Raw genomic sequence first — 22,611 nt, forward strand, 5'->3', positions numbered from 1 at the left:
TTTTTCTTTTTTATTTTTTTATTTGATATATTTTTTATTTACATTTCAAATGATTTCCCCTTTTCTAGCCCCCAACTCCCCGAAAGTCCCATAAGCCCCCTTCTCTCCCCCTGTCCTCCCACCCACCCCTTCCCACTTCCCCGTTCTGGTTTTGCCCTATACTGCTTCACTGAGTCTTTCCAGAACAAGGGGCCACTCCTCCTTTGTTCTTGTACCTCATTTGATGTATGGATTATGTTTGGGGTATTCCAATTTTCTAGGTTAATATCCACTTATTAGTGAGTGCATACCATGAGTCACCTTTTGAGTCTGGGTTACCTCACTTAGTATGATGTTTTCTAGCTCCATCCATTTGCCTAAGAATTTCATGAATTCATTGTTTCTAATGGCTGAATAGTACTCCATTGTGTATATATACCACATTTTTTTGCATCCACTCTTCTGTTGAGGGATACCTGGGTTCTTTCCAGCATCTGGCAATTATAAATAGGGCTGCTATGAACATAGTAGAGCATGTATCCTTATTATATGGTTGGGGAATCCTCTGGGTATATGCCCAGGAGTGGTATAGCAATAAAGTTATATTTATTGTATTCATTGTAGCACATTTTAGAAGAAAATATTTGGTCAAAATTGATATAGTTGATAAAAGATATTTAACGTGCTTTGACTGAAAGATTAAGGCCAAATAGAAAAATAATAATAATATGTTTATTATTTCAGCCAATATCAACCAATATTTACATAGTATTGAGTGTTCATATTTATATAGTATAAAACATGCTGCTTGTTTTTAGCTCAATGGCCCTGTGATGGCGGATATTGCAGTTCACTGACCCCCTTGGCTCCTACATTCTAAGTAAAGTTCTATAAAGCAAGGAGATGATACTGCAAGATTTTCAAGCCCACCAATTATATATGATTTTCAAGCATATATAATACTATATAAATGCTATATAGCATTTATATAGTATTTAGTATTTATATTTTCAAGACCAAGATTGATTAAAATGCTATTTATCTTCAAAATAACATTAATTGTAGTGGAATTAACAAATAATTCTAGTGTTCAAGTTAAAAGAAAAGTCAAATGGAAGCTAAAATCCAAACAACTTGGTTACTATAATTTTGTAATAATTACTGGGTGGAATTTTTAGTCAGTATGATCAGGATAAACTGATGAAGGTGTGTGAAACATGTATCTTAAATTTGTGAGGAAATATCTTAGATTCAATTGAAATTAGATAAAGATTTAAATGTGAAATATTTCTAGAAAATATTTAGAAATGTATTGGAGCATTGATATTTTTACCATTTTGTGTCTTGTTTAGAGCAAGATTATTAAACATCAGTGATAGCTATTATTAGATCCCTCTCAAAGTACAATGCAGTCAGAGAGGTTGCTCTTCACCCCCTCCTACCTCCTATTAGTCAAGGTTGAGAGTGTGCCACGTGACTGTGTAGATTAACCATTCCAAAATGCTTGAAGCTAGAATACCAGAAGTGTGACCGTGTTGTTACTAGTTAGAAAGATATGCATATGCTGAGGGGTTTTCCAGCTCATCTTTAAGACAAAGCAATTTAATAAGATATTCCAGATTCTCAACTGAAGTGGGCTTGAAAATCTTGCAGTATCAACTGCTTGCTTTACAGACTTAGAACGGAGGAGCCCAGGGAGTCAGTGAACTGCAGTAATGTTCCCAACAGTGCCACTGAGCTAAAAACAGGCAGCACGCTCTCCTTGGTCTCAGCTCTGGGTTACTTTATTAGACCAAAACGAAACCATTATTGATTCAAACTGATGAATGGAAGTCAGTTCCTGCTTTTAGTTACATATTTCACCACTGTGGGGATGAATTTTTTAAACCTATTTATTGCTGGAATGTAAACTTATTTGTACTTTAAACTTAATTGTTAAAATTAAAATAATTAGAAAGTCACATTTAGCATCACACACACAAACACACACACACACACACACACACGTACAGTCTTATCTGTGCTCAATATGTCATATGGGATGAAGCAACTGAAGAGACCGCAGTTTAAATCTGGACCTTTCATCATGTTTCTTCCAAAATACTAAATACAAGCTACAATTTTCACATGAAATGATATTCTAAAATACTACATAATCTTTCCTGATATCAAATTATGATGTACACATTGGGAAGCCAAAGCCCGTTGTTTTCTATTAAAAAATCTTCTGTTACAGGTTCTTCCCTACATCATTATGAAGCAAAACTGGAGACTTATAAGAAGTGATTTGGCATCGCATCACGTGGAGAATATCAGGAAGACAGAAGCAGCTGTCACATACATGTTGGCATTTGGACCATTCAGACCTTGCTGTGAGGAACACTGAGTCATCTGAAATGCAGGGCTCAGAGGAAGCTGACACATAAAGGGACAAAGCGCTCGTGAGTTCCCAAAGACAGGCAGTAGGACAAAGAACAATTACATATGGTCTATTTTGGGCCTAGCAATATAAGTTGGGAATTCTTTTTTAAGAAATGGACAGCTCAAAAACAGAAGAAATAAAAAGGAACTGTCTCACAAAGCTTTGAATTTAAGATAGCACAATTTTATCTTTCAGTACGATTATTATACCTTCATAAGAAAATCATTTCTGAATTACTAAAAAAAAAAAAAACCCTACCAAATGTAAATTAGGGTAAGGAGATCTGATTAAATACTATGGGGACTATTTGGTGCAGCAAATAGATGCTTACTTATTTTGTTTGCCATAGCACTATAAGGACTGAGCACATCTGTCTTTTCAGATGCACCAATACCTATGAAGTTTGCTGTTCTTTGATAGAATAAAATTCAATGTTTTTTTAGGGATTCCTAAAAATAGTATCTGGAATGCTGCAAAACAGTGAAGCAGCTCATTTTCCTATATGACTGTTCTTTTATTTATAATTAAGGTACTCTGTGTATTCTAATTATAAGGAACTTTTATCTCACCCCATTCATAGAAATAATGTAACAGTAATTATGTGACTAACAAAACAAAGAGTCCTATACAAAGCAAACATTTCATTCAAATGAATAACCTAGCTATATTATAATACTTAAAAATCATCTCTACATCAGTGGAATATACATTATATTAAATGACCTTAAATTTAAATTATATCATTAAATCACTACAATAAAAGATATGACACATTCAAAATTAACAATATTCCTAACCATCTAGCCTAAGACACACAATTATAGGGTTAAATCTACTTTGCAATGTCCTAAGAAACTAATTTTGAGTTGATAGGTATACATAATTCCACCTTTATCAGTAATTTATTGGGTTGCCACTCAAGGTTTTTATTCAGAAGTAAACTGCAATCTTCTGTGGAAATTTTGCCCCTATACTTAATGCATTCTTAATACCCTAGCCAACCCAAGATGTTATTTTGTATATTTTGTTGAAATATATGCAATACCTGAGTGTTAGACCATCCAAAGTTTTGACAGTTGGTAGCACAAGATGTTGGTGTATCATCATAGGGCCCTGGATGACAAAAGAAGATTCCTGTGAATTTGGTAAAATTGTAAGTGGAAAGTGGAATCATACAGAACTTAACTTAAAAGCATATAGTAGTGTGGTTCTCTGTTAAAATCCTAATTTTAAATGGTGGGTTTGAAAGGAAATTCAGAGGAGATACACCTGTCACATTTAGGTTACCATTACACTAACCCAGGAATAAGGGGAAAAAACTGTTTTTGTTTTTGTAGCTTGGCAACAGGTCCTTATAACAGGGTCACTGAGGGACAGAACATGGAGCCAGGTGGTTCCTATAGCTTGAGATCTTAGCGATAGAAAGGAAGTAGCATCTGCATAAGTGTAGCTTTGCTCTGTAAGTTAAAGACACCATAGTCCATGCTTGCTAAAGTGGTTAAGGACAAAGCTTACCAAGTTAGATAAGTAAAGGTCCAGTAGTAATAAGTGCAGCAATTAAAAATAAAGCAAATAAATGAAGCATAAAGAGAAGACTGTGACTATCATGAAAAGTTTCCAAGGACGTGCTGTTGACTTAGTTGGTGAGGGAGGGAGGCTGCTGTGACTGCCCTAGGGAGAGGTTGGTCCTAGACTGATGGTTCTGGGACAGGAATGGCTTAGCTGGTTCAAGGTATGGGTAGAAGGGTTGCCTCGTCAGAGTGGAAGGATTGAAAGCAAGGGTGGTCATAGATCTGATCTAAGAAGAACCCAGAGACATATAGGGTCAGAAGTGAACTTGACTCTACTGCTAAATAAACTGAATGCATATGTTGGCTTGTATGCATCTTTCCAGGTCGAGTGAACGTGTGAAATCATTATATATTTTTCACTGCTTTACATTCATACTGCATTAAAATTTACTGAACTCCAAAGACTTCAAATTTGTCTTCTGTGATGTGTCTACTTCTCATTGTGATATGAGAAATTTTGTTGATCTTGCCCTCATGATCCATGAATCTACTGTGACGCTTTAATGAGCCATTGTCAAGGGTATCTATAAAGTCAAGGCAAAACCTTATGTGAGCATTCAAACATATTAAGAAAACTATTTTAAAAATAAAGTATTTTGTTAGCAAAAATCTTATTTTAATTACCTTGTAATATTACCCTATAGTTAAAAATGTATTGTGCTTCCATAATTTCTATATATAATTGTAATCTAACTTTGCTATTATTAGGATCAAGATCTGGTTATATTAAGATTTATTTAGATGTGAACCAATGCTGTCTAAATCTAGAATTGGGATTTCTCTAAAAATGCTTTTGAAAAAAAATAAAAACTCTTCAGCCTCGAGCTTTATTGGCACCCATATGGAATTCAGCAGGTTCAAAGTTGAAGTTTATTTTGAATATTTTCCCAACTTGTTAGAAAAGGCCACTGGAAATAGAAACAGCTGAGGAACATTAGTGTTTTTTTTTCTCAGTATAATTCTAAAATTTTCATTTTTTTGTTATCCCAGTCAAAGTGACCATGAAGAGTATTTTAAACCCTTGGGTAATTAGGTCATGAAACCAATTACCCTGGTTATCATAAAATTGAATATGGGGTTAATTTTGCTTGATAAATATCTTGCATATGTGAACAAAATTATGGTGTGTGTTTCCATGTATATACTTTCATTTTAATATTTATTTATTTATTTATTTATTTAAATGTACAGGCGTTTGTCAGTATGTTTGTGTGTCATATGTATCTGGTGCCCTTGGAAGCTCAAGAGTTGGAGATGCAGATGGTTGTGAGTCATCATGTGGGTGCTGGGAATTGAACCTGGGTCCTCTGGAAGAACAGTCATTGCTCTCAAACTTACTTTCATTTTATATGATATCTATTAATATGTTACCAAATAGTGTTGTAAAAGTAATTTAATATTCAATATGAAGTATAAAAAGTATTATATAAACCTCATGAAAATATAAAATAGCTAGATAAAAATAAACAACTACTTTTGTTCAGTAGCACGATGTCTAAATTGACTGGTCAATGGAATTAAAATGAACTAAATCTTGAGAACATAGAAAAAGAAACACAGGACACATAGAAAATAAGTTTCTATCATGAAATGTTTCCATTATTTAAGTCAATGTCTTGATATTAATATGAAGACATTAGATAAACTAAAGAGAAATAAACCTACACCTAATTCTATTAAGAGGAAATCAAAGTCTTGAAGAAATAAATGAGATAAATTCAGCTGATGGTTAAAAAGACAACTGTGTAGTTGCGAAATTATGACTTATGTGAAAAACACAAACTCCAGTATCTTCCATAACATTTTAATGAATAAGAAGTTAATATTACAACAATGGGGAAAGAGATACATCCTATTTAGATGATTTGTAAGCTCCATCACGTATTTTCAATAGCTAATCAAATTCAGTTATAGAGAGGACAGATGATATATCAACCAATGATTGATTGATGATAGATAGATAGAGAGAGAGAGAGAGAGAGAGAGAGAGAGAGAGAGATAGATAGATAGATAGATGATAGATAGATAGATAGATATAGATAGATAGATAGATGATAGATAGATAGATAGATAGATAGATAGATAGATAGATAGATAGATAGATAGATAGATGATAGATAGATGGATAGATGATTAGATGGATAGATGATAGATATAGATAGATAGATAGATAGATAGATAGATAGATAGATAGATAGATAGATAGATAGATGGATGGATAGAAAAATCATGATAGATGATCCACAAAAAGCGGATTAGTCAGAGTTCTTCTAAATCAACTAATTATTACCTAATTTGAAACAAATGTTTAAGAGGAAAATTTTTATTATTTTAACAAGCAAACTCACCATGATTCACGGCCAGAGAAATGTAAATCAAAACCACAATGAGATATTGTGTTACACCCTCCAGAGTGGCAAAAATTAGAATGTTTGACAATACACAGTTTTGAAAAGGCTATGGTGCAATAAGTATCTCATTTACTGTTGGTGAGAATTTAAATTGGGTCAGTATTATGGATCGCTTAGAAATACTTCTTACAAATCTTTTCTCTACAAAAAAAATCCATGCAGTTTATGGGGAAATGTGTAGGGGACTGTTTATAACTTTGTGGCTTGTAAAAGTCAAATGTTGGAAGCAATTCTAACATTCCACAGAAAAAAGGATAGGTACACTCTGATACATCCATGCAATGGATGTATCATGCAGTAGTATTAAATAACACATCACAAAACAGATATATCTCAAAAACTACAAAGCTATGTGACAGAAACATTTGCCACAGAAAACATCATTGCACTTTCAAAACAGAAAAATCGAAACAGTAAAACTAAATAATATACTACTTAGAAGGTTATGCCAAGCTAAATGATCTCGAGATATCTAGATCCTAGCATAGGCAAACAGTTTACAGGTAGGACTAAATGTGTGAGTCAGTGATGCAGGAACTGGATGTTCAAACAAACCAGGTTCTAGTAAAAGGATGTTTACTTAAATGGGAAATTTATTAGCCAGGCAATAGTGACACATGCCTTTAATTCCAGTACTCGAGAGGCAGAAGCAGATGAATCTCTGAGTTTGAGACCAGCCTGGTCTACAGAGTGAGTTCCAGCACAGCCAGGGCTACACAGAGAAACCCTATCTCAGAAAAAGAAAGATGTTTAAATAGGATATTTATGATAGACACAATCTGCTAGTGAGACATAGAGTTTAGAAAGAAAGCAGTATAGAATAATGTTATAGTATGACTGCCTAGAACTGTGTATTTTGAATCTTTGAATCAAAACATGGAATCTTTGTATCAAAACATGTATGGCAAGAATACAGGGGAGGAATGACTTTGACTCTATTAGTACAAACAAATTGAATTTTTTCTTCCTTTTACAGATAAAAATATTACAATATCATGAGAGTTCACAAGTATTGTTATAAGAACAAACTGGGTACTTGGAATTTAATGAGTATAATTTACTTCTCTGAATTCTAGCCATTTGATTCTCTTCTTAAAATCTACTTCATACTCTGAGTCTTCTAGGAAACTAGTGATAGAATTTTAGGTTACCAATGATGAAAAACCTTTGAGTCTAACCAACCAATGTTTGGTTAACCCTGTCTGACTTAAGGCCCACTCCACAAGAAGGAACTCATACTTGTCAATGCTTGGATGACCAAGAACCAGAGACTAGATATCCCCAGAGTTCTTGGGTAGAACCAAATACTACTGGTCAAAAAAAGAAAAGAAAAGAAACAAAGTAACAAAAAAGACAAAAAACTGCCAAAGTAATAGTAAAATGACTCTTAAAGATATCCTGACATACTCTTAGGTCAGTGCCTTATTCAGCCATCATTAGAGAAGCTTCCTCTTGAAGATGGGAACAAATGCAGAGGCCACAGCCAGACATTATGCAGAGAGTGTCAATTCCTCACCCCAGAGCTAAGAGAGCCCTGAAGAAGAGAAGGCAAAGAGTATAAGAGACAGAGTAGAAGGACACCAGGAGAACAGGACCCACTAAATCAACTGAGCAAAGTTCATATGACCTCACAGAGATGGAAGCAACAGCACGGGACCTGCACAGGTCTGCACCCGGTCCCCTGTGTATATATTACAGCTTTTAGTATAGTATTCCTATGGGATTCCTGAATGTGTGATCAAGTGGGTCTCTTAATTCACGTACCTTCCAATAACATTATGTGGTCCTTGTCAGAGAAAATCATTTTTGACAACCAATAAGATTAAAAAACATAGAAAATGAAAGTTGTAGTGACTTGAATAAGAACAACCCCCACCCCCATAGATGCATATATTTGAATGCTTGGTCCCTAGTTGGTAGAATCATTTTGGGAAGGATTATAAGGTGGTGTTACCTTGAAGGAGGAGGTGTCTTCCTGGAGTGGGCTTTGAGATTACAAAAGCCCCCATACACGCCCTCTGTTTCCTGCTGGTGGATCAGATCTAAGACCTCACCTACTGCTCCAGTGCCATGCCTGCTTGTCTGTTACCATGCTCCCTTCCTGATGGTCATAGATTCATCCTCTGAAACTATAAGCAAACCCCCAATAAACACTATACTTCATTTAAAAAAAATCTTGTACCTTCTCTTAGGGCTCTTTTCCTTCTATTTGATTGCCTTATCCAACTTCAATGTTATTGTTTGTGTTTTATATTATTATATTTTTTTCTTTTAAAATGGCAAAGAAAAGAAAAGCCCTTGGATTAATGTATGCTTTCTTGTGTATGTGTGTATGCATATGTATGTGCATGTAAGTGTATGTACATACATGTGTGTGTGTCCCATCATATGCCTATCTCTGTGTGCGCACCTGTGTATGTATGTATGTATGAGTTTTTACCCTCTGAGTCCAGTGAAAACAGAAAAGTTATAATTTAAATTAATAGCAAGTTTTTGATGCTTCTAAATTATAGTGATTCATAGAGGGAAAAATGTGCCCCTGAAGAACAATGCTACTTATTCAGAGCCAAGGCTTAAAAAAGAAAGTCTTGGATATATTTTTGGCACTTCGGTGTGAATGCTTAGAGTTTTGGTTTGTTTAAAAAAAAAAAAAAGATGACCACTTAATTTAAATATGTGACTTGTTTGCCTTCATGAGCTGTGATTGTGAGTTTGAACCTAATATATCTTTATGGTATCTTCTCACAATCTGCAGGGTGCCGGCAAACAGAACGATTTCCAAGCACAGTAGGAAACGTAAGTGTTACATCTGGCCGTGTTGAGCCACCTCATATTGTCTCATAGTCTTCATAAAAGAACTTAAATTGTACCAAATAGCCCTGATCCTTCCAGTGTGATGTCTAAGATAATCCAGTTTCTGAGAGGTCTATTCAGAAACTATCCTTAGAGACTGGAAAGTGTCAACAGTTTAGACTCTATGACTCCACCACTTAGAAGTACAGCTGTTATCCTGACTGGTTGAGGTCAACCCCTTGAACAAGAAGTCAGTAAATCTATTTGAGTCTCACAACCTAATATCTGGTTGGTGCTTATCTAGGGCAGTAACACTTAGACTTAACCCCAAGTACACAAAAACATAAGACAAATGGGGTTTTTTTTCCAACACAATTTTAGACCAAGAAATAATGCTTGCTTATTAATTTTAAAATTGCTAGAATTAATTTGAGGCCACGCAAAGCAATTCAGTGAGAAGCCAAAAGAAGCCAGTTTGAGGTGGTCATCTTAGAAGATTAGATTGTAGGGAGGCCAGAAGCTCCAGGCCTAGGGTGAGAGAGAGTTAGGACAGAGAAACACTCGGGGCTCCGCACAAGCCGTGGGTTCTCACAACGTGGGTACAGCTCCCATCCACCCGTTCATCCCTTCATCTGAGAAAATAAAAGTGTCAGCCTGGTGGCGGTGGCGCACGCCTTTAATCCCAGCACTTGGGAGGCAGAGGCAGGCGGATTTCTGAGTTCGAGACCAGCCTAGTCTACAGAGTGAGTTCCAGGACAGCCAAGGCTACACAGAGAAACCCTGTCTCGGGAGTCGGGGGTCGGGGGGTGGAGGGGGGTGTCTTTTACATGTCCTCTTTAACGTATCAGCTTCTACACGAGTCGCAGGTTGTCTTCAACTGTGACACTTGTAGCAAGTGTTCTGGATTTCCTCAAAGGTGAAACACTTTAGGTTCATTAAATGTTCGTGGGTTTTAAAATATCTGACCAAACTATGATATATATTAAAGCTTTTCTATAACTATCTGAAGCGACGAGCTCCCAACAGGAGTTAGCTGAAATGATTCTTATCAAAAATCGTAAATAACATGTGTTTGTAGGTAACATCATGAATTACAAAATTGATTCAGATGCTATTCCTCTTTGTAGATAGTTAGTCACTGGTGCTACTACCAACCTCCTGAAGTAGAGATATTTCAGAGAGTCAAGGCGTCCAGCCTAAAGAAGAACCAAGACGGGCTATGCCGTATGATTTACCATCCACCTTCTGCTGTTTCAAAATTCCTCTGTGCAATGAATTGAAAATTGCAGTAATTATTGAACTATTAAAATACATAGCAAATTTCGAAGGTGTAACTCAGTATTTTTTAATAGACCATATACAACCTATAAATAATAGTCTATTAGAGAATTTCATAAGTATTTGTTGCCTCTGCTGAATCTAGATGAAAGAAGAGTTATTTCAGCACAGTGTTCTGAACATGAGTACATGGGACGCTCACTTGTTACTGTAAAGATTATTGTGGGCTTGAGAAAAGGAAGTGGCTCTGCAAATTGAGAAATTAATCATTTTTGCACTAAAAAGTGACTTGAAATTTCACTAAAGTATTTCTTTTCCTGTGGTTAAGTTATTTTTAAGTACCTTTTTCAAAGTTTAATATAATCCACTTGTAAGAAATTATTGCTACTTTGTCTTTTTAAAATATTATTGATGCCAGATTATTCCTGGTGTGTGCTACCTAGCTTGAAGAAAATATGTTGCATCTTACTGCATTGTCTTATATGCATAAAAACTATAAAATAAAAGCAAGCAGAGGTCTTTACGTTCTTAGAAACACATTAGTGAGGATCAAATAGTAAAAGAGCATGATTTTCTCTACACTGGATGATCATTTAATCATAAATACAGTATTTGATGAAGGCTATGTGAAATGCAGTCTGAAGTTTTTAGAATTAAATGACAGAAAAGAAAGGCAACAAGAAGTCATTCTAATATTGCTCTTTAGCAGACTTAATCAGTACAGAGCATAATGAGTCCAGTGCAGTTAACTGCTTATGGTTTAAAACCCACTAGATAATAAGGATAAAATATGAATTACAGTGTATATTTTCATTCATTATGCTCTGAGTTGTATATATTCAGATATAATGGGCATCACTCTTTTTCCTGCATAAATTTTGTATTTATGAATTATCTAAATATCTGGGATCAGAGTAAATGTCACTGCACTATTTCTTTATGAATGATCGGTTAGCTCTATGATGCTCAAGCAAATGAGAAATCTAAATTACAAAAGATTGATTGTATTTTTATAACTTGTGAATTATATCAACTCAAAAAATACATTTGGTGAAAGGCAAACATGGAGCATTGTGACAAATTAAGATTTTATTTAGTCCCTCTCTATTTGTGTGTGTGTGTGAGGTGTGTGTGTGTGTGTGTGTGTGTGTGTGTGTGCATCAGAGTCTGTTTCTGTACATAAAAATGCATATTCTGAGTTTATAAAATAGTGCTTTGACTTTGACTTTAATAAACCTACAAAATTGTACACATATGAAGGACATAAAGAATTAGCATTCTTTATAGAGGTTTTATTTAATCCTTGTTGATCAGTGTTTAAAAGTTTAACAGTTCACAAATATCAGGCATATAACTCAATGCCTTTTAAACTTCTTTTGCTGTTAAACTAAATTTGCGTTTTCCCACATGTGATTTTTCAAATGCTTGATTTGCTTTCTTTCATCTCCAGTGCTAAAGCTTTTTGCTTTTGTACATGACCTAGCTCCATTGTCCAGAAAGGCAGTAAGTAATGGAGTAAGACTTTGTCGGGAGCCAACAGTTGGCAAGTTTGCCAGTTTCAACAATAATTCTGCCAGTTCAGCCATTGTTTGGCCTCTTGTGGAAAGACTTCAACACTTTGTGTCAAAATACTGGGCTCCGTTCTCATTTAACTAGTTGGAAGGGTCATTCCTTGGAATTCGAGTGAAACCTGAACACCAAACTCATCACAGAAAGCATCTTTACCAGTTTATTTTCCCTCACAAAGTCAGTGTAGGGATAAATATTGGATTAACCAAAGAATTGGATTAACCTAAGAACAATAAAGGTAGTCATTGGTTTCAGGACATTTTCTCTTTGGATATATGCAGAGATTCTAACACATTCATAACTGAAGCTCCAGCATCTAAAACCACGAAGTCAATGTGCAGTGTCCTGTGATGTAGAGAGAAGCACAGAAAATACATTCATTTACTCCTTCATGGAACAACTCCAAGGAGCCGGGACATACAGGCATTTCTAGAAGAGTTTTTTAGAACACTAGAGAAATGTGTATGAGGAAGGGACGTGTTAAAGGAATATACAAAAATGAAAAAAAACTGAAGAGCAATTATGCAAATTACCACAGATTGTTTGTTGCAAGGTGCTTAGTATTATAGGAAATGTCCAGTCCGTACTACATAGCTGACAAGCACGAGAGGGCAATCGTGTGGTAATGTTTAGTTGGTTTAAAGTAGTGACTTGAGCAGAGCTCACACAAAATGGCTACCCTCAGTCACACTACAGGGAGATGAGCAACTGGCGTGTTGACATCTGGGAGAAGAACATTTGCGTTCATTAAAAGAAACATACAGGAAGCTAGATCACATACTTATCTCCCTTTCAATTGTTGTGGATTTATATTAGAGGTACTAACATGAAGTCCATGTTCTAGAGTTAAGAAGCCCCACAGAGGGAAGAAGGAGCTCCTAGGGCTGTATGCTAAGAGTCCTGTGCCCATGCGTAATGAGCAGTGGGGTTAGGTTTCATAGCTAATGTGTTTGCTGAGTGTCCAGATCTGCTGCTTCTCTTCAAAGCATAACTGATCTCTAGACCTAATAAAGCCTTCTGAAGGCACACAGCTTTGGGCGCTGCTGGCTATCTCTGAATTAGGAAGAGTCCATTAAAGTAGGTTTTAAAAATGTACTCAGGTCTGTAGATTCACAAGTTTCACAAGCTACATGTATTATGAAAGGTTTGCAAAACATGATCTTCAAAATATTGACATTCAGAACTTGATGAATACACCTGACTTTTAACATCAGATTGGGTTTTGGGGGGGGTGTTTTTTGGTTTGGGGGTTTTTTTGTTTTGGTTTTGTTTGGTTTGGTTGGTTGGTTTGGTTTGGTTTTTGGTTTTTGTTGTTTTTTGTTTTTTGGTTTGGTTTGTGTTTTGTTTTTTTGTTTGTTTGTTTGGTTAGTTTTTTGTTTGTTTGTTTTTTGAATTTTGTTTTTTCGAGACAGGGTTTCTCTGTATAGCCCTGGCTGTCCTGGAACTCACTCTGTAGACCAGGCTGGCCTCGAACTCAGAAATCCGCCTGCCTCTGCCTCTGCCTCGAAAGTGCTGGGATTAAAGGCGTGTGCCACCACCACTCAGCTTTAACATCAGTTTAAAAACTATACATTTAATGGGTATTCTTTTTAAAAATTGCCAAACTCTAATATAAAACTTGTTAATTTTATTATGTGCAATTTGAACTAATGCATATAGTCCTAGAACTAGGTTGAATGGAACATGAGTTATTAAATATGGACATACTGACTTTATTTTTAAAAAATAAATGTAGGGCTGGAGAGGTGGCTCAGCGGTTAAGAGCACTGATCACTCTTCCAGAGGGCCTGAGTTCAAATCCCAGCAACCACATGGTGGCTCACAACCATCCTTAATGAGATCTGATGCCCTCTTCTGGTGTGTGTGAAGACTATACTCATAGAAATAAATAAATCTCAAAAAAAAATAAATAAATAAAAATAAAAAATAGATGTAGTTAAAGAGAATAATTTTCTTAAGAATAAAACTTTGAAAACTGTCACCAGTAATTTGAAGAGGAAGGCTTTCAAATAAGATCTGTTCAAATAGTAAGATTTCAATAGTGTTGGAACCTTCAAATTATCTTAATATTTGTCTCGTTTTTAGTTGATTCAATTTCTCATATTATTTTCCTTAGTTATACACTTTCCATATGATTTTACTATGCTATATTCCATGTTTTAAGTCTTAACATGATTGTAACATAGTGATATGGTGTTTAATAATAGTTAATACATATTACTACTTAAAGAACAAAATTCAATACAAATAAAATACATCAAAATTATCAAAGAGTTGTCAATGTGGTTCTCAACTTAAGAAGGCCTTATTATGTGGAAAACTCTATGTTGGTTTTAAAGATACCTGGCACAGGGTCACTGTTCTGGGCAACAGCCAAATATCTCAGGTAAAGGTGTGAACTCAGTTTATTCTACTGTTAATAGTGTTTCTCATTCTGTCACCAGTGACCAGTTGTTTGAATGGGGTGTTGTCTAAAGTATCAGAGTTTGACATGTCAGATATTTTCTGTATCCAGTGTTAATCTGGACAGCTCTGGGCTGTAGATGAAACCTGAGAAGGTAGTCATTCTAGAATAAGGAATCGAGTGGATTCCGCACCCCTCTAACAGCATGTGCCCATGTTAGGGTGTTCTGAACAGCTCTGACCTTTCACACCTCTGCAGTGAGGATCCCTTTTATTTAATTCCACTGTCAATGCCATGCAGGTTAGTCCTATCTTAAAAGAAATAGCTATATAGTCAAATGTGTTATAATAGAATTTTATTTAATCCCACTGTCAATGCCATGCAGGTTAATCCTATCTTAAAAGAAATAGCTATATAGTCAAATGTGTTATAATAGAAGTGTTTCCTATGGGATTAAACCATGATGTGAAGAATACGAAGGATAAGTCTGCCTCAAAGTGTGCCGCCATGACAGTGGATTTTAATTTGGAGAGCAAAGCAAATGGGAAAAGGCCCAGGCGGAGGAGACTCTGGAACGACGCTCCATCAGACAGGAGAGTCTATGAACTCCTTACAATTGCATTTTTAAAAAAGTGTCTCTGTGAATGGCATTCATCTGCATGTCCATTGTCCCTTCAGTTTTTACTACATTTGTCAGAATTGACAAATACTCAAAATCAAGCTCTTAGAACAAATTACCTTCAAATCTGTCAAAACCAGAATGTGTTTTTCCATCTTGTACAGCAATTCTTGAGGGATTTTAATACATAAAAAAACATGTGTTTGCCATTAAAATGTAATTAGAAATATCTACTACAAGACAGTCAAAAGACCCAAATAACCAAAAAGACATTTAATTACATAAATTGAGTTTACTAGGTTGTCCGCAGTATCTTTTTTATTTTCAGCTCCTATGGATGTTGTGGTATTCACAACTCTAATTTTCTTGACCCTCTTAGCAGCTATTTATTTTTATTTATTTTAGACAGCATCTCACCCTCAACCCACGCTATCCTAGAAGGTCTTAATTAGCCCAGGCTGGCCTGTAACCTGGGGCAATCCTCTCAAACTGGCCTCTTACCGGGGTAATCCTCCTGCCCCAGCTTCATATGTGCTGGAATTACACATACAAACCAGCATGCCTTGCAATATTCTAAGCTACTGTAGAAATAGTGACTAAGATTTTGCTCTGCTGCATGCTATATGAGGACAGGATGATAATCTCTATGAATATTCCAGTTGTAAACTACACACGAATAGGCTATATTCTCATTGTCTGAGTGTCAGTTTTAAGAATAAGCCTGTGTACAGTTGGATTTCAAAAAGACCTGATGACTTGTGAAATTTCTCGAGCATTTATTTGTACACAAAGATTCCACTAAACATGGTCCATGTATTTCTTCACATACTTTACACTAAACATTATAGAGCAGTGTGGTTATCACTTAAACATGATGACAGAAGAGAACTAGCAAGTGGGAAACTTGAAATTCACATGTGGATGTTGTAGGCCACATGTGTGGACACAACATATATGGATATCTAAAGCAATTTAATTAATTTGTTTTTTCTTATTCAATAAAGCATATTGCAATGTTTTTACAAAAGTTTTTAAAATACAAACTTCAGGACTGAAGAGATGGCTCAGCAATTAAGAGCATCGACTGCTTTTCCTAAGGTCCTGAGTTCAAATCCTGGCACCCACAAGGTGGCTCACAACGATCTGTAATGAAATCTTATGCCCTCTTCTGGAGTGTCTGAAAACAGCTACAGTGTACTTACATATAATAAATAAATAAATAAATCTTTTTTTTTCTTTTCTTTTTTTTATTCGATATAATTTATTTACATTTCAAATGGTTTCCCCTTTTCTAGCCCCCCCCACTCCCCGAAAGTCCCGTAAGCCCCCTTCTCTTCCCCTGTCCTCCCACCCACCCCTTCCCACTTCCCCGTTCTGGTTTTGCTGAATACTGTTTCACTGAGTCTTTCCAGAACCAGGGGCCACTCCTCCTTTCTTCTTGTACCTCATTTGATGTATGGATTATGTTTGGGGTATTCCAGTTTTCTAGGTTAATAAATAAATCTTTAACAAAAAAAAGAAAATTATAAAATACAAACTTCATTGAAATTAAGTTCTTAAAAGAACACACATAGGCAGCCTGTTTTATAAAACACTAAACCTTTTGTTCTTATTAAGCTAAGGAAGTCTATTTTTGGCCCCTCATAATAAAAATAGCTGCAGAACTATTAACAGTTTGGTTTTGATTAAATTATTTCTTCATAATTTTATCATTTCCTGATAAAATCTTAACTACTTCTCCCTGATACTTTCACCAATATCCCAATTTTCTATTCAAATTATGCTTAGAAAGTAGGCTAGATTGCGTTTTATATGTATACACAAAATAACTGCATAAGGATTGGTCTCAAGTTAGTGTTTGGACACAAGACAAATTTTTACTAGTTTTCATTCTCAAAGTCACCTTTATCTGTTCAAGAACACACAAAAGATCTTCCCGGGAACTGCAATGCCACAAGAACATCCTTGCAAGCCAACCTCTTGTTTATTTAGCCCTCCAAATGATGCTTTGAAGATTTACTTGAGTTCTTATGGAAAATACAGCTTGACTCAGGTTAAGCTAAACCTGAATAGAGCACCAGTGATAACCTTTTTACAACAATGTATGCTCTACAAAGATAATTTCTTTTAGTTTTGTTAAAGTGGTGTACTGTTAAAAGGAACAGGATTTCTCTGAAAAACATGTTTCATCCAAAGACTGTAATAAAATAGTTATAGCTTCAATATCATAGGATTATTAAATAATTCATTTATTATTTTTTAACTTGGGCTTGTGTCATTTGGGGTGAACTTACTGTTTTGTCCTTTTAGTTGGCTAGAAGGCCAAAAAAGTCACATTATTTTACTAAAACCATGTATCAATTCTATTAAACTCCTTTACTTTTAAAAACCTCAATACACTATTTTGACCATATTTGCCAACAGTATATTAATGTGTTCATATTACATAATACAATGTTACATAAAGAAGCCAACTGAAAAAAAAATGTGTTCTGTACAAATATACCTTGTCACTGGGTGATGGTAGTTTAAGCCTTTAATCCCAGGACACAGGAGGCAGAGGCAGGTGAATCTCTAAGTTCGAGGCCAGCCTGGTTTACAGAAGGACTTCCAGAACAGCCAGAAATACACAGAGAAACACAGTCTTGAAAAATCAAATTTAATTCCTGGCTTATTCTGAATTTTAGAATTTAAATTGAAGATGAGTAACTGGTGCCCAGCTCATGCGAGGACAAACATTTCTCTGGGTGCCGTTTTGGAGTCCAGTCTGTGGATGAACATGTTTAGACATAGTTTTTTTTTTCTTGAATGTGTGTGTATGTGTGTGTGTGTATGTGTATGTAACATATCACATGAAAATAATTCTAGCAAACTAGGAAATCCTAACTCAGTTAACATTAAAAATTAAATTTTTTCTTTTCCCTAAGATAACTTATTAATTTAAAGACTGAATTAATTTTAAAAAGTACTGAGATTATTTGACTTAAACCAATTTACTGGCAAATATTATAATACTAATTACACATGAAAAATCATTACCTGGATTTCTTGAGAAATTTCTGCTTTCCTAAGAATTGCAATGAAATACAAAATGTAAGCCCTCCTGTCAAATAAATACTATAAGACTATTATGACTTATAATACATCTTTTTCATTGTTCCTGAAACATAACTTCATACTTATTCTCCAAATTTTATAATTAATTGTATTCCACCTATTGTTCCAGTTAACATTCAACTATGATCATATATATTCAAAACTACACACAAACTTAAAAGTAACAAAAGCATTGAGTTATTTAATGTATTGCTTCCACTTTTTTCTCTGTCTACCTAAAAATTGAAATGGGCAAACTACAGGTACTTGAAGTTTGCGCAACTGTCATTAAAGAAAGATTTTAGGCAGGAAGAGAATTTCCATGAGAACAAATGGAAATGTTTCATAGGAAATGACTGGCAAACCTAGTTAGGATGCAGATCTTATTTGTACTTTCACAAAGTTTTGCCTCTACACAATTGCATCAGAATACTTTTACATATTAAATAAGATTTTTAAATAATTTAATACTGTAGTATATTTCTTTGGTTAAAAAAAGATTACATTCAGGAAAAAAATATGTGTTTAAAGTTCATCCACAGACTGGACTCTAAAACTGCACCTGGAGAAATGTTTGTCCTCGCATCTGTTGGGCACCAGTTACTCATCCTCAGTGGTGAGTTCTAAAATTCAGAATAAGTCAGAGTGAAGTTGCACTGTGGTTCTTGACCTCCTTTCTCCCATTAACACTATTCTAAGACATAATTTATGTTAATGCTTTAAAGGTTTTTCTAGATCCCAAACAACAACAAGGAATTGGGTTCTTGGACTATATTTGTATTCTGGAAAGGTGACATCATTGTACCTCTAAAAGCAGAATTAACTTGACTAGATTCAATCAAAATTGGGCATAAAGCATGAAATGCATTTTTTGTTTAGTGAATTTTTTGATACTCTAAAGGTGATTTATTAATTTATCTACAAAATTCAAAACAATTTTGAATAGTTACTATCAAATGTAAGCAGAGATAAAACTAATAACATGTTATTATGGTACTAGCTTCAAACAGTCATCTAAATATACCAACCTACAAATAGAACATTTCAGGTAAAACATATTTCAGATCTTGGGCGTCATGAGACTATTGTGAAGTCTGTGTTTTTAATTGACACATTTAGAACTTGCCGAAGTCCATACCCATTGATTTTTTTTTGATGCTACAAGAAAATATCGCCTGTAAAGTTAAACTAGTGTTGCAGATAAAAACATAGGTTTGATTCTCGTACATTGTTTACTCATTTTAAAAGCTACGTTTACTCTAGAATGATATAAATTCTTACTTTTAATGTCCTTGTTAATAACTCAGATAATTTCTTTGCCTAATGACCATCAATATTCATTGCCAGGCATTTCTCTGCTATGACTTTTGGTCATAAGGATTGTTTTAAATGATGCCATTAATATAGATGAGGATATTAAAATAAATTAGGCAAGACAATTATATGCCATGGAACATTAATTCAATAAAAATCAGAAGAGTTTGTGGAGGTACTAATTTACGATAGTTTATTAATATAATACTTAATTTAAGAAAATAATCTGACTTATTATAATGCTTTTCAATTTCTGTTCCTAAATATGACATTGGGTTATTTAATGTGTTGATTTCACATCTTTCCCCAGTTACCTAATGACTATTTGTAACAAGTCATATCTTAAAAATACCTTGTCTGTTTTTATACATCAAGGAACTCAGTATAATTTAAAAAAAATAAAAACATAAACCAGGTGCAAAGCTTTTAAAATTACAAGTGTACAAATTAATGTTTCTATTACACTGAAAAACATGTGGGGACTGAGCCAAAAATCACTGAGGAGTTACTCAGGATGAGTTTGTAATATACTGTTTATTTGCCAGACTACTAGAGACTGAGCTCAGAATGCTAATGTTGAAAGGTATCTTGCAGTTTATTTGTCACTTAAGTAAGAAAACATAGACTTTAATAAATTATGCTAATAATTTTGAATCCAAAACTGATGCCTTACATTCCTTAGCAATAACTGGCGATGCCGCTCTAACAATCACTTGTTAAGTAGGCACTGACTCCTCAAATTCTCAGGACAGTCTGTACCACGGCAAGAAAGTGTGCAGATGCTTCATCTCAGCATCGTCCAGAAAATCTAATTTAATTCCTCTGCTTAATGAGCTAATCCACTTGCTTACCGTGCCTCTGTTTATGTATTTATAGAGACTCCTTTCACACTCTTCCCCCACAAGTTTCCAGGATAGTTGAAGTAACACAACTCTAAGCTTAAGAGTTTAAAAACCATGAAGTAATGCAGAAGTCACCACATTTTCTTAACCCTGGGCAGTAGTGGGGTTTTTGGTTGGTTGGTTGCTTGGTTGGTTTGTTGGTTGGTTGGTTGGTTGGTTGGTTGTTGGTTGTTGGCTAGGTTTGTTTGTTTGCTTGCTTGTCTTGTCTTTGTTTTGTTTTCCCCTTACCTTATTTGTAAGACACCCATGATCTTAATACACTAGAATCAGTTCAGGGAACCCCCCCCTCCATAAAAACCCAAAACAAACAAACACAAAAACAAAGGAAAACCAAAACAGGGTATTTACACAAATCTAGCAACAAACAATGAAAATTCCATTGGTTCCCTAGTTAGAGGTGCAAGTGTCAAAAGAAGCAAACAGAAGTCCAAGCAGTGGCTTTTCTTCTTAATCCTGCTTTGTGTTCAGCCACACAGGAAGACTCGGACCCCAGGAGTCTTCTGCCATCCCTTCCTTAGAATACTGATTATGTGGAAAATCTAAAGACCCTTCCTGGGGTGCAAATGTTTTCCAGCTGCCAGGACTTGAGCTAGTAGTAGAACTAACTTTAAACGGCGGCGTTGTTTCCTGATTAAAGTATTTGTTCAGAAATTTGCCTTATAGCCTGTTAACATCGTTATTAGTTGGTAAGTTTATTTTCTAAAGTATCGCTGTAAATATTCTTAAGCACTAGTAATAGATTTTGTATGCACTCTGGAGTAAGACTCTCTAGTGTCCCTGTGTAGAATAAATGAAGCGCTTTCAACGTTATTTCAATGCCACTTACTAAATTCTTGTTAGAAACACTGTCAACCTACTTAAGAATACTGCTAAGAATACATATGTTTGTTTTGAATAATACACTTACCCGGCACAGCTCCTAAGGAAATTCTGTGTGAATAGATAGGCTCAAGAGGGAGTTTGGTTTTCTGAGATACTGCAGAAGAGTTCCCCGGAGATGAGGTGTGGAAGAGTCAAAGCTTTGCGATGTGGTCCTGCCGGCAGCGTGAGGTCCAGGCAACAGAGCCCGCGGTCCTAAGGCAGAAGAGCACCGCTGCGAAGAGAGGGCTTGTTCTGAGTAGAGGGGGAGTGTTGTCAGATTGTAAGCGATCAGCAGCAGAAGGGAAACATCACAGCTTCCTGTTACATCACCCCGCCCCGCCTGCACTTAGTGTTAGGTTACTTTCTGTCTCAAATAGCTTACCCCAGGAAAGGAACAGCAACTCCCTTCTCACTTTGACAAGAGCAAGAAGCAGCCTGAACAGGCAGAGATCCTTTGCTGTATGAACACATTGTTACCAGCAAAAGCTGGCTGGCTTTCACCTAGACTGAGTTTTGTTAGAACTTGCTGCCTGTGATTTGAAGGCAAACTAAGTGTAAAAGAATCAAAGGAGTTAGGGGTGTGGGCGTGTGTTGAATTAGAGTTCACGGAACAACCAGAAGCAATTTATCAGTCATATCTTTCTTCTTAAATGTGCATGGAATTTTGAGCATTACTTCGGACTCAATTTTGAGCACTAATTTGTGATCCAACTCCATAATCAATTTTGTATAAGAAGATGAAGAGGCTCTGTGCTGTCCTGTCTAAGAGTTCCTTAATTGTATGTACTGTAAAGCCAGATTGTGTACAGAGTGTGAAATCATTGTACATACTTTTAAATATCTGATGTAATTATGTCCCTGTATATAATATAAGCATTATAGTATAGGTATCTCAAAATAACCTTCAAGGAAATGTAGCTATATTTTAGCATAATACTATGAAATAATTTCATACAATAAATGAACTTCAATTTAAAAAAAGTTTTACCTCTAAATACAATTGTATCATAAATATAAGAAATCATTGAGTATGATCAGGAACAAAAGCCTGTAGACCTGAAACATACTTGTTAGTTTTATATAATATGATAAATTATGAGATTTGGCAGTAATCATAACTCCTGAAGCCAGACAGCACTACAAGTCACATACATCAAATTTCTCACATACAAACTGGAAAGGATGGATAAAATAATATCTGAAGGTCTTTACATTGTTTAAACTTTGAATCAACATATTTTATAACATTTAGAAAATGGTCAGCTACTCTGATAACCAAGCAATTCTATTAGCTACTATAATCTCGCTGCTTTGGCTCGGAGGCACAGACTCATAGGTAAGCTACTACAACCAAGGAGGAAGCCAGGCGCTCAGAGTTCCAGCAAAGATAAT

General features: G+C 35.3%; 1 protein-coding gene across 2 annotated transcripts in view; it reads right to left on the bottom strand.

Moving 5' to 3' along the window:
* Calcrl (calcitonin receptor like receptor) overlaps positions 1 to 21,505 on the bottom strand; it is a 94,699-nt gene extending 73,194 nt beyond the window's left edge. Inside the window, exons 1-2 of one of the 2 annotated variants that reach the window (XM_052182802.1) lie at positions 21,266 to 21,505; positions 3,447 to 3,514 (exon numbers count right to left, since the gene is read on the bottom strand). The gene's annotated coding sequence lies outside the window, so the exon portion shown is untranslated. The remainder of the gene's footprint in view (positions 1 to 3,446; positions 3,515 to 21,265) is intronic. The other variant, XM_052182803.1, reaches the window with a different exon arrangement.
* Between the last annotated feature and the right edge of the window lie 1,106 nt (positions 21,506 to 22,611).

The sequence above is a fragment of the Apodemus sylvaticus genome, chromosome 5 (genome assembly GCF_947179515.1).
Source record: "Apodemus sylvaticus chromosome 5, mApoSyl1.1, whole genome shotgun sequence".
Classification (NCBI taxonomy): Eukaryota; Metazoa; Chordata; class Mammalia; order Rodentia; family Muridae; genus Apodemus; species Apodemus sylvaticus.